This window comes from Molothrus aeneus, chromosome 3, assembly GCF_037042795.1.
Source record: "Molothrus aeneus isolate 106 chromosome 3, BPBGC_Maene_1.0, whole genome shotgun sequence".
NCBI classification, from domain to species: domain Eukaryota; kingdom Metazoa; phylum Chordata; class Aves; order Passeriformes; family Icteridae; genus Molothrus; species Molothrus aeneus.
In genome coordinates, this window is record NC_089648.1 from 103478387 (window position 1) to 103488738 (window position 10352).

The 10352-nt window shown below is 42.2% G+C and overlaps 1 protein-coding gene across 1 annotated transcript in view; it reads right to left on the reverse strand.

The window, feature by feature from the left end:
• FBXL4 (F-box and leucine rich repeat protein 4) overlaps positions 1-1872 on the reverse strand; it is a 62329-nt gene extending 60457 nt beyond the window's left edge. Inside the window, exon 1 of the mRNA XM_066547515.1 lies at positions 1809-1872. The gene's annotated coding sequence lies outside the window, so the exon portion shown is untranslated. The remainder of the gene's footprint in view (positions 1-1808) is intronic.
• Positions 1873-10352: the final 8480 nt, after the last annotated feature.

Consider the following 10352-nt stretch of genomic DNA (forward strand, 5'->3'; position numbering starts at 1 on the left):
TTTGAACACTAATGCACAGAGGGAATACTGGATCCTTACATTACAGTCTAAAACAGAGTACTTATACCACAGGTTAGCATCTCTTGCTGTTAATTACCAAGATTATACCAACATCTACACTCAACTTGCTGAAACTAGAAGCTATTATTAATTAAAAATTAATAAGCTATTACAGTATACTTTAAACTCAGGCCCCATTTGCTGTGTTTCTTCCCATAATATATTCTGGCACTAAAATAAGCCACTTCACACACACTTCTAACTAATAATTCTACTGTTTGAAAAAGATTGCAATATATGGCAATTTTATCTATCTAAAATCTTACATTGCCTTCATGAGCACGAAAACAGGTAAAATCCAAGAATTTCTGGTTACTTCACTGACTGCATTCCTGCTAGGACCAGAGTCATGATGTGGTTCAGCACAGAGATGCAATGGAGACAAAAGTTCCTTTGGCACCTATTACACATCCAAAGTGGCCACCCTGTCTTATGGAGGCAGCTTTCTCAGATAACAGAAATTGTTTCTCAACATGAGTAAATCATCAGGTAACCCTTCCTATTAACAGCCTAAAGTTACCAGCATTATGGCACTTCATTCTGACCAACAACCCTTCCAGCTGTGGTGAAACTCTCCCCTCCGTGTAAATAAAAAAATTGAAATTCCCCATACTACTTTTAAAAAGAAATTTGTGTGCATTTGTCTTTTCACTTTTCTCTTGAGATATCACACTGCCTCTCCATGCAGTATGATACTTATACTCTTATACTCTGTACAACATTCACTTGTTGGTCAGCGGCTTCCTCACTGCACGGATCACAGCTTTCAGGCCAGTTGGTACCATAGCTTTTAGGTAGTTGGTACCTCCCACTGTCACAGAATTAATGAATCAACTGGGTTAGAAAAGGCCTCCGAGATCATCAAGTTCAACCTAGACCTAAAAGCACCATGTCACCCAGACCATTGCACTAAGTGCCATGTTTCCTTAAGAACCTGCAAGGACAGTGACTCCATCACCTCCCTGGACAGCCACCCCTTCCTTTGGTGGACCCTAACCCTAACCCCTAACCCTAACCCTAACCCTAACCACCCCTAGCCACCCCTTCCTTTGGTGGACAAATTCTTCCTCATATCCAACTTAATTCTCCCCTGGCACAGCTTAAACTGTGCTCTCTCGTCCTAATCATGTCCGTTCACATCCAATTGATGTGATTTGTCCATTTGTCAGCCTGCACTGGTAGCAAATAACAATCCACAAGAAGTGAAGCACCCCAAAGTACACACCTAAAAAATAAAATAAAATAGTATCGCTAGTTCAGCTCCTATCCTGCTTTCTGTCGCGTTGTGATCGGGGTGAAGCCGTGTAAGTGTGGAACACTGCAGGGACCGAGCAGCGGCGGAGGACCCGCAGGGGAGAGGAGCATAACCTGTGCCCAGCCGTGCCCGCTTTGTCTGGTCCCAGCACTGTTCCTCCCGGACTCCCTGCTCCATCCCATCCCTACCCCTTCCCACTCCTCGGGCGCCCGCGCTCCCTTCCCCGGGGGGGACAGCTCCCGCCGAGGCCTAGGGAGAGCGGACGGGACTGCCCGGTGCTGCCGATGCCTTCCGCGTCCCCTCCCCGACAGCAGCACCGGCCTGGCCCGGCCCGGCCCCGCCAGCCAGCCCTGGACGGACGGGCGGACGGGGACCGGACACCCGCGGCCGCCCGCCCCCGCCGCGCAGGGCCGGCCCCGCACCGGGGTTGCTGCAGGGCCCGGCGCGGCGGCCCCCCCGCGCCCGCCCGGCAGCGCCGCCGCCGCCACCCTACCCCGTCCGGAGGGCGGAGCTGCCCGGGCCGCCGGAGCCGCCGCCGCGCCGGGCGCCGCCGGAAGCAGCGCGCACGGAGGGCGGCGGGGGCGGGAACCGGGGGAAGCGGCGCGGCGGGGGCGGGGCCGGCGGCTGCGCCTGCCCGAGCCCCGGCGTGGGGCGGGCCCGCGCGGGCCCGGCGAGCGGCGGCTCGGAGGGTTTGCTGCTGTGGGATAGGAGAATGCTGGAATGACAGGGGTTGGGAGGGCCCTTAAAGATCATCTAGCCCCGGCCCCACTGCCGTGCGTACTGACCCCCAGACCAGGGGGTTCCAACTAGACCCCCAACTAGACCAGGTTGCTCAAAGCTCCATCCAACCTGGCCTTGAACAGTGCCAGGGATGGGGCATCCGCGGCTTCTCTGGGCAACCTGTTCCAGTGTCTCACCGTCCTCACAGTTAAGAATTTCTTCCCGATGTCCAGCATAAATTTCCCCTCTTTCAGTTTGTACCCATTACTCCTTGTCCTATCACAACAAGGACAGATGCAGAGTCTCAGCAGCTTCCCTGTCAGATACTGGAAGGTTGCCATGAGGTCTCCACAAAACCATCTCTTTTCCAGACTGAACAGCCCCAACTTGCTCAGCATTCATAGGGGAGATGCTCTAGTCTGGACTTGCTTCAAAACTTTCATGTCATCCTTACGCTGGGCACACCATAATTGTACACAGTACTACAGGTGGGATCTCACCAGAACAGAGGGGGAAAACACCTCCCTGACCCTGCTGGCCACACTGCTTTTGATGCAGCCCAGGATTCCATCGGTTTTCTGGACTATGAGTGCACACTGCTGGCTCGTGTTGAGTTTTTCATCAGCCATCACACCTTTCTCCACAGTGCGGCTCTCAATCCAACATGTAGGTGTGTCTGGGATTGCCACAATCCAGGTGCAGGACTTCGCCCTTTGCTTTGTTGAACCTCGTGAGATTCACACCAGCCCACCTCTCAAGTGTGTCAGGTCCCTCTGGAGGGCATCCCTTCCCTCCAGGATGTTGAATTATTGGATGTTGTGCTTTGAGACTCAGGCCCACTCTTCTTTGTGCCTTGTTACCTCTGCAGACATGAAGGCCATGGTGAGGTAGATGCTGTGAGCCCACTCGCTCAGGATGAGCCCTGGCTTGATTTCTCACAGAAAACCAGGCAGTGTGTCTTGCCTTAGCCCCAGGCCAGCTGGGTTATGCTTTCAATGTCATGTTTGAATTCCTAGCGTGTCATAAGGGCAGCCCTGTTTTTAATTGATCTTGACGAGTACCTACTCCAGCACACTGTGGTGCCTCTTGGTGTATTGCAAAGGAAGTGTCACATAATTTAATTTGGTGCACAAGTGCTTTCTCTCCCAACCACCTCTTCCAGTCAGACCTTCTGCAATAATCACTAAAATTGCTGTTACTCCATCTGGTCTCCTCAGGTTTCCAGCAAGGCTCCACACTAGATGGTACCTGGGATTGTTCAGATGCAGTAGAAAATAGAGTTGCTGACTTTTACTAGGTGGTCAAATATAATTCTAAAAGTCCAGAAAATATGCAAATAGTTGCTATGTAAGGTGCTTTTTGTATAATGCTTTAATATAAATTCTATGCATTTATAATAAATTTCAAATATAGAAATCTATAAGTTTAGTATAGAATGCATTTTGGTTGCTAACTGCAGTGGCAGACAAGCCACCACACAACCCTGATTTCCACAAGGGACATGCCAGGATGACCAGCTACTAGGTGATTCATACACCTGCATGCACCTGTGCACACATACAGAAATGCACACGTACACACATGTTTTATGTGCCTCAGACACCACTGAACTATTTAAAAATAATTCAAGCCCCAAATTTTAAGGCTCTGCTTCCATGGAAGAGGAAGCTAGACTCTTCAGGTTTCAGTGACAGCAATGTAGAGTGCCTTTTGGCATCATTTATGCCTCACCTCAATCCTACAATCAGATGCAAGCTACAAGAGTATTTATAAAGGTACTTTCAATAACCACCTTCCCAGGGAGTCTCCAACTCAAAGTTTGAATGTTTAATACAAAATAAAACCGGAAACAAGAATATGAATGTTTGGTGAGTCAGAAAATAGGTTAGGCATGAAAAGAAATTTTTGTAGTTTATTTTATTTATGTTATTGCTTTCATTTTAGGTTTTGTACCTCTCATGCTATCCTCCCTTTTCAAATTAAGTGAAGAAAGAGAAAATACTTGGAACACACCATTTATCTAACCCATTTAATTGGTTAACTTAACAAATTATCTAACCCCTTCTATTAGGATTCAATCACCTAAGAAGAGTAATGCAAAAGTTTCTGTCTATTGTCAGCTTTAAAGAAAAAGCAAGTAAGAGACATCTGTGCAGAGGTGTGCGTTTGGCCAAATCATTCCTGTCCTTTGTTTGTTTTAATGTTGTGTGGAGGTTGAATTCTGTATCATTGCAAAAGCTAGATGGATATGAAAAGTTTTTCTCTCAGTCCACTCATCTGCCAGCTCACAGAGGCTGGAACAGATTGCTCTTAAATTTAGCATTGTCAAAGTTGTGCGTTTGCTCTGGTCTGCTGGGCTTATTCTATATAAATCACAAATCACAGGGAGACCTGGATACCTCCAGGTGATCCAACGTATCCCCTTCACTCCTATGATGGGTGCCTAAGGGACATGGAAGTTGTCACTGTTTGGAAGTACATCTCTCTTCACTTCACATAGACCATCCTCAAGTTTTCAGACAGAAAATAAGGATGTGCTATGTGCGAACACATCCGTAACAAGCTAGAGAAATTACAAAACCAACTCCATCATTATTCACAGAGGCTGCTCAATGGCATGTAGCATTTTAAAACTGCAGAAAGACTAGTATGTATTGAAGGGGATAGAGGGCATTGGGTGACAGTGTCCTTTTTGTCTAGGCTGCTGTCTCAAAGTCATGCTATGTGCATTCAAGATGTGCTCCAAATTACTGTCAAATTGTCATTCCACAGCCTTTGCAAAAATCAATTGATGATCTGTTTTTATTCAACAGTTATCCACATCTGGAGCTGACAGATAATTTCCAGTGAGCTATGGCACATAAACACTTTATACATATTTCTATATCCACATCAGCAGTAAAACTAGGTGTAGAATACATCCCAGAAATAGTCCACTGTGAAAGGAAATACACTGGTAAAGCAGTACAGGAAACCTTCTGTTTGTAACATAAGAGTGAGACTTGGCTTCTCTGTGTTAATCAAACTTTGTAATCACCAAATTCATGTTTTAACAGCATCCTGCTTCTTCTTCAGGTTTTTCTCATTGTTATAACCAGTGGTATGTCTTGCTCATGAGGGGAAATCTTAACTGAAGTCAGTAGGAATACTGTTATTTCAAAAATAGCCATAGAGCATGGAAAGGCCATGTAGGTGGCATGGATAAAAAGTTATGTCTGTGTGTATACCAAAGGTACATAAAGGAGTGATATGACTGGTGACATTTCATGACTTTTGGCTCCCAAGACAGGTGACTAGGCCTCGAGTCCACAGTCAGGTGCTTCAACTCATCCCAAGGCACCATTTTGATGACCAATTAAAATGTCCAGAGAGAAACTTTCCACAGGAGGAGGTAAAGATAGCACACACCTATTGGTCTTTGGAGGTCAAAGGCTCATTTACATTCTGCACTCACAAAAGATGTCCAGATCCACTTTTCCAAGCAAAGCAGTTGTTGGAAAAGCACATGTAGCAGAGGGATTTATAGTGAGAACAAAGAATCTGCTGATGGAGCAGTGAGGCTTACCTGAGCCTTGTGCAAACACTTAGAAGACAACTCCCAGGGGAAACAGGGTAACACTTTAGTTAAGTTTGCAAACAAGGGAGGTCTGTTTTGCTGCTTCTAACATATTTATTGAGAAAACGTTTTGTAAGTAAACAATTCATGCAGGAAACTAGCTGACTTTTAAGTCACCAGGTCCTGCTCCCAGCAGGGAGCTGATCTGAATTTTGTTATCACTTTGCAAAGCTTAGTATATTAAAGTGTTAAACTGAACCCTAAAAATAATGAAATCATTTTAATCAGTGAGTTATTTTTAATACAACAAACTTAGCCAAGTGCTAAGTGCAAAGCAGCACTGAGTGCGTAGGCATAACACCATTGCCACTGGTGTGAATTGTTCTTTCTGGCTTCCTCTGCATCCCAGGATATTAACCCAGCATGGGAAACATCTCACTGCCTTTTGGAGCAGCATTACTGCTTTTTGATATGTGAAATTACATATATTCTTTGAAATGGAAGAGAAAGTATACTAAGTCAATGAGACTGAGTAAGTTTGTAGGTGTTCCCATGAGCCAGGCCTAGCAATTCTTTGGCTGATATGTTAGCTGCAACTCTTTTTTCAAAAGAAAATTTTTTTATTCCCTGTGGGGTTTTTTCCATGTAACAATATTTTGTGTACCATTCTCTCTTTCTCTGCTATATTATTTGAAAATGCTGTATTGTGTAGTTGATCATATTTACTGCATTTTATCTTTATTTTCTTGTATTTTATCAAAAGATAAAAGAGAAGATGTGCTGCAGTACAAGTATGTGCTTAAATTTTATATGCTATTAAACAACTGCTGTGTTTCATTTGTGTCTCTCTGCTGCTTGTTACTAATTCTTGGTAGATCACATTGAATTTAGGCTATAGATTTATTGAGCAAGGCTGATATCTTGCTTTGTCTGCCATAAAGTCCCTAGTATACATGATTTTATATATTTAGAAATTATATGACAGTAACAGATTCAGCATTTGAATGGTTAAGCACTGCCCTTACTGTGTAAATACTCCACATGATATGTAATTAAGCTTTAAGAAAAAAGCATAAAGAGTGAGAAAATCCTGATTTATCAAAATACAGTATTACCTGGACATATCATGGTTAAGCATCTTTCTTTTTTCCTTTTTGTCTTTCTGCAGAAATATGAGCAGTAATCCTAAAGCTGGAAAGGATGTGCTGACTGAAGTCTTTATGAGATTTTTAATGAGGATTAGGGAATCTGAGATAGCAAAATCTACTGTATACAAGGGGGTTGTTGTGCAAGAATCTTCAGACAAGTTTTAGACCAAAATCCTTTGTCAGCAACAGTAGGATCCAGTAAGGATAATATGCTAATTTTAACCAGCCATAGGCTTCATATAGGGATCTAAAGAGACAGAGATAGATACAATCTTATTAAGCTTTTGTGTTGACACTGCACAGCTTGTTCCTGCATTCAATTGAAATTTAAGAGCAGGGCTGTAAAACTTATACAACATTTTAGGAAGATATACAGTAACATTGAAACCTGAATAACAATTGAAAGAATGAGTAGGAAATTCCCTTAGCCCTTGGGCTACCACCATTTTTCTCTTCCAGCAGACAAGTAAATGCTCTAGGTGTCTATGCCATAAAAAATTTTCCCAGAGGCAATTCTGGCAAAGCACCTACTTTCTTCAAACCAGACTTGCTGCTTTAACCTTCTGAATGTCAAATTTCTAAAAGTAAGTGCTCCTGGTGCACTGCTGGCTGTTTCTACTCTAGGCTTTCCTTGCAGCCTGCTAGCAGTGCAGAGAGGTATCACAGGCAGGTACACTCAAGGAACAGGGACAATTGATTCCTTCCTTATAACAAGAGAGCTGTAAGGTACATTTAAACAATGTCTTATTGTAATTTCACGATGAAAAGAAAGTTCTAACAATTAGAACGACAATTAGTGTTTTATCAGACCTATGATATTGATTTGTAATTGTTAATTATCTCAAGTATCATTTATCATGCTAGTAATTTTTCTTTAGAAATTTATCAGTGATTTAATATTTTAATGTATAATGGCTGTATGAACTGTCTGGAAACAAGGAGCAAAGGATGGATAGTTTTGAGATAGACGTGTACAATGTCCACACTGCATTTTTCAGCACAAAAACCAGGGGAATAGATACAGCTGCAGTGCAGTACTTCAATGTTTGCACATCTGAGTCATATTGATCTCAATAGAGATATGTCATTTAGCCTCACAAAAAGACATTGTCGTCCTCTCATCAAGCATCACATCACTATTTTAAACTCTCTACAGTACATTCATATGACCAAAGATATTTTTATAGGTCAGCTGTGTTTCATGGCAAAAAAACAGTGGTTCATCCACTGCTGCCACATTTCACAATGGCATGATCAGTCAAATCAGAACTCAGCAGAGCTGAAGGGTTACAGATGCTAGACAGGAAGATGATTCCACCAAGGAATCTCAAAAAGCATTGAAAAGAAACCTGGAAAGCATTGAAAAGTACTGTAAAATTCCTATTGCTGTTCAGATTGGATCAATGTTAGCATTGTTATCAGCAGCATTGAGTGCAGAAGCTGGAGGTGGTTCTTTGCAATGTCTTAAGCTTCTGATATGATACATCAGATGGGCAAAAGTTTTCTTTCAGAAAGAGCATGTGCATCCACAGATGCAGAAAAGCTGCTTTCAGCCATGTAAATATGCCAACAGTAAAACCATATGCTTGTTTAGTATCTTTCTCCATTGCTAGGGATACCACATGTATGAAAAGTAAAATTGATGGATCAAAAGACAATAAAAGAAAAGGGGTATATAAAAGTTAAGGTTATGGTGCTTGCTGTGTTTTATTAAAAAAAGAGAGACAAGGAAATATACAAAACATTTTGAAAAGCTTATTTTGTGATGGAACGGTTCAGAATATATATTAGAATTCAGCATCCTATTTTGTTGCCTTCTTTTAAAACAAAATTATCCCTGAATTTTCGTGAAGGAAAGTCTGAAAGGTCCAAACACATGCAGGCTTTAAAAAGTCATGGGAAATCTACTGCAGCTTGGGCAGTTAATGACCTAATGACCTCTTGGTTAACCTAATGAGTCCTCTTCAGCAAGCAAGGGCACAAGAAAGGAAGCTATCTTCTCAAAGAGATAAGGTCAATTTGCCAGCAGAAATTATCCTCCTCTCAGAGCTGAGGATAAATGGCTTCCGGTTGTCCATCTGAGCTTGTCATTCAAGCATTTTTCCAGACTGTAGAGAAAACTAGGGAAATGCATTGAGAAAGAGGGCTCATATTGCTAGGGCAGGTGTGTAAAGCTGGCAAGAAGTCTCTAGTTCTGATCTTTGTCCTTTTTGTCTGGAGCAGATAATGTGTAAGTAAAGAAAGTGACACTTCCCTAAATACATAAGCTTTTAGCAGCCAGTTTCAGGAAAGACTTAATGAGCTTCAGCTTTTAACTAGAAGCTTGTATCCACCTTCTTTCCCTGCTATACCAACAGCTAAAACATATGCTGTGTATGTGTGCTTGTAAATTCCATATGTGCAGACACACACACTCAGGAAACACTTCTGATCTCTTTAATTTGTGCAAGTCCCTTAAGTGTGGATATGGTACAAATACAAAATAGCACAGTGCACAGCCAAATGTCTGACCCAAGCGTTCTCTGCTTAATAATGAACTTGCTATAAGCAATAGAAACAACTGGACTAAGTTGCTTCTGAAGTATGCACAGGTACCATGTTGGCATTCAAATGACCAGAATATAAAAACTGTGGGTGGGTCTGGGGTTTTTCCATTCTTGGCTAATAATTATACTGGAATTTTCCTTAGCAGGCTGGATACTCTATTTCCATCTTACAGCTGGTTAGAAACAAGCAAGCTGTTAGTTACAAGTAAATTGGGTCAGTTTATTTAGCTATCTTCTTCTGTTTTGCAACCTTCTAGCTTTTGAAATTGTCATATTTTCTTGCAAGAATTTGGCTGGTTTCCCTAATTGATAAAGTAGGTTTTCATGATCTAGGTCATATTTATAAATAGAGGGTTAATGGGAGGCAATATCAAGGAAGATGATGTCATATTAGTACACAGAGGAATTGTAATGGGCAGAACATCTACATGTAAGTTCTCCATTAAACACTGCCAGGAAGAAATACAGGAAAATGGGAGTAAATTCTAGCTGATCCCAAACAAGAAGAACCAGGCATTATTTTAAAATAATTCCTTTTCTGCATCCACACATCATGATTGCTTTGGAGAGGTCTTATAGCATAATGGGAGATGCTGGTTCCTAGCTATAAAATTACCAGCACTGAGAAACTTCAAGACCACAGGTATATTCAGGCTGAGTCAAACACAACAGGATCACACACTGTTAAACCTGCATGGTCTCTGATTTTATAAGCTGTGGGTTGATTCCTGGTATGTTAATGAAGACCTAGGCACAGTTTTCTTGATCAATGTAAGGCTTATAACTTGTTGTTTAAGAAGTAAAGAAAGGTTTCATTTTTTGAGCTGTTGCATCTGATACCTCAATTATTCATCCTGGGAATTAATGTACAACTAGCATGAATTCGTGCTCTCATGGAACTCGATGGTTATGTTGATTTGGAGGCAATTGTTGAAAGAATTCTGAGTAATGAAAAGGCTGATAATAATATCTTTGTATTGGACACAACTCAGACTGTGTAAGGAACAATTTTTTAAATGTAGAAATATCTTCACAGTTTGTTTTATTTGTTCCATTGTCCCTTCAGT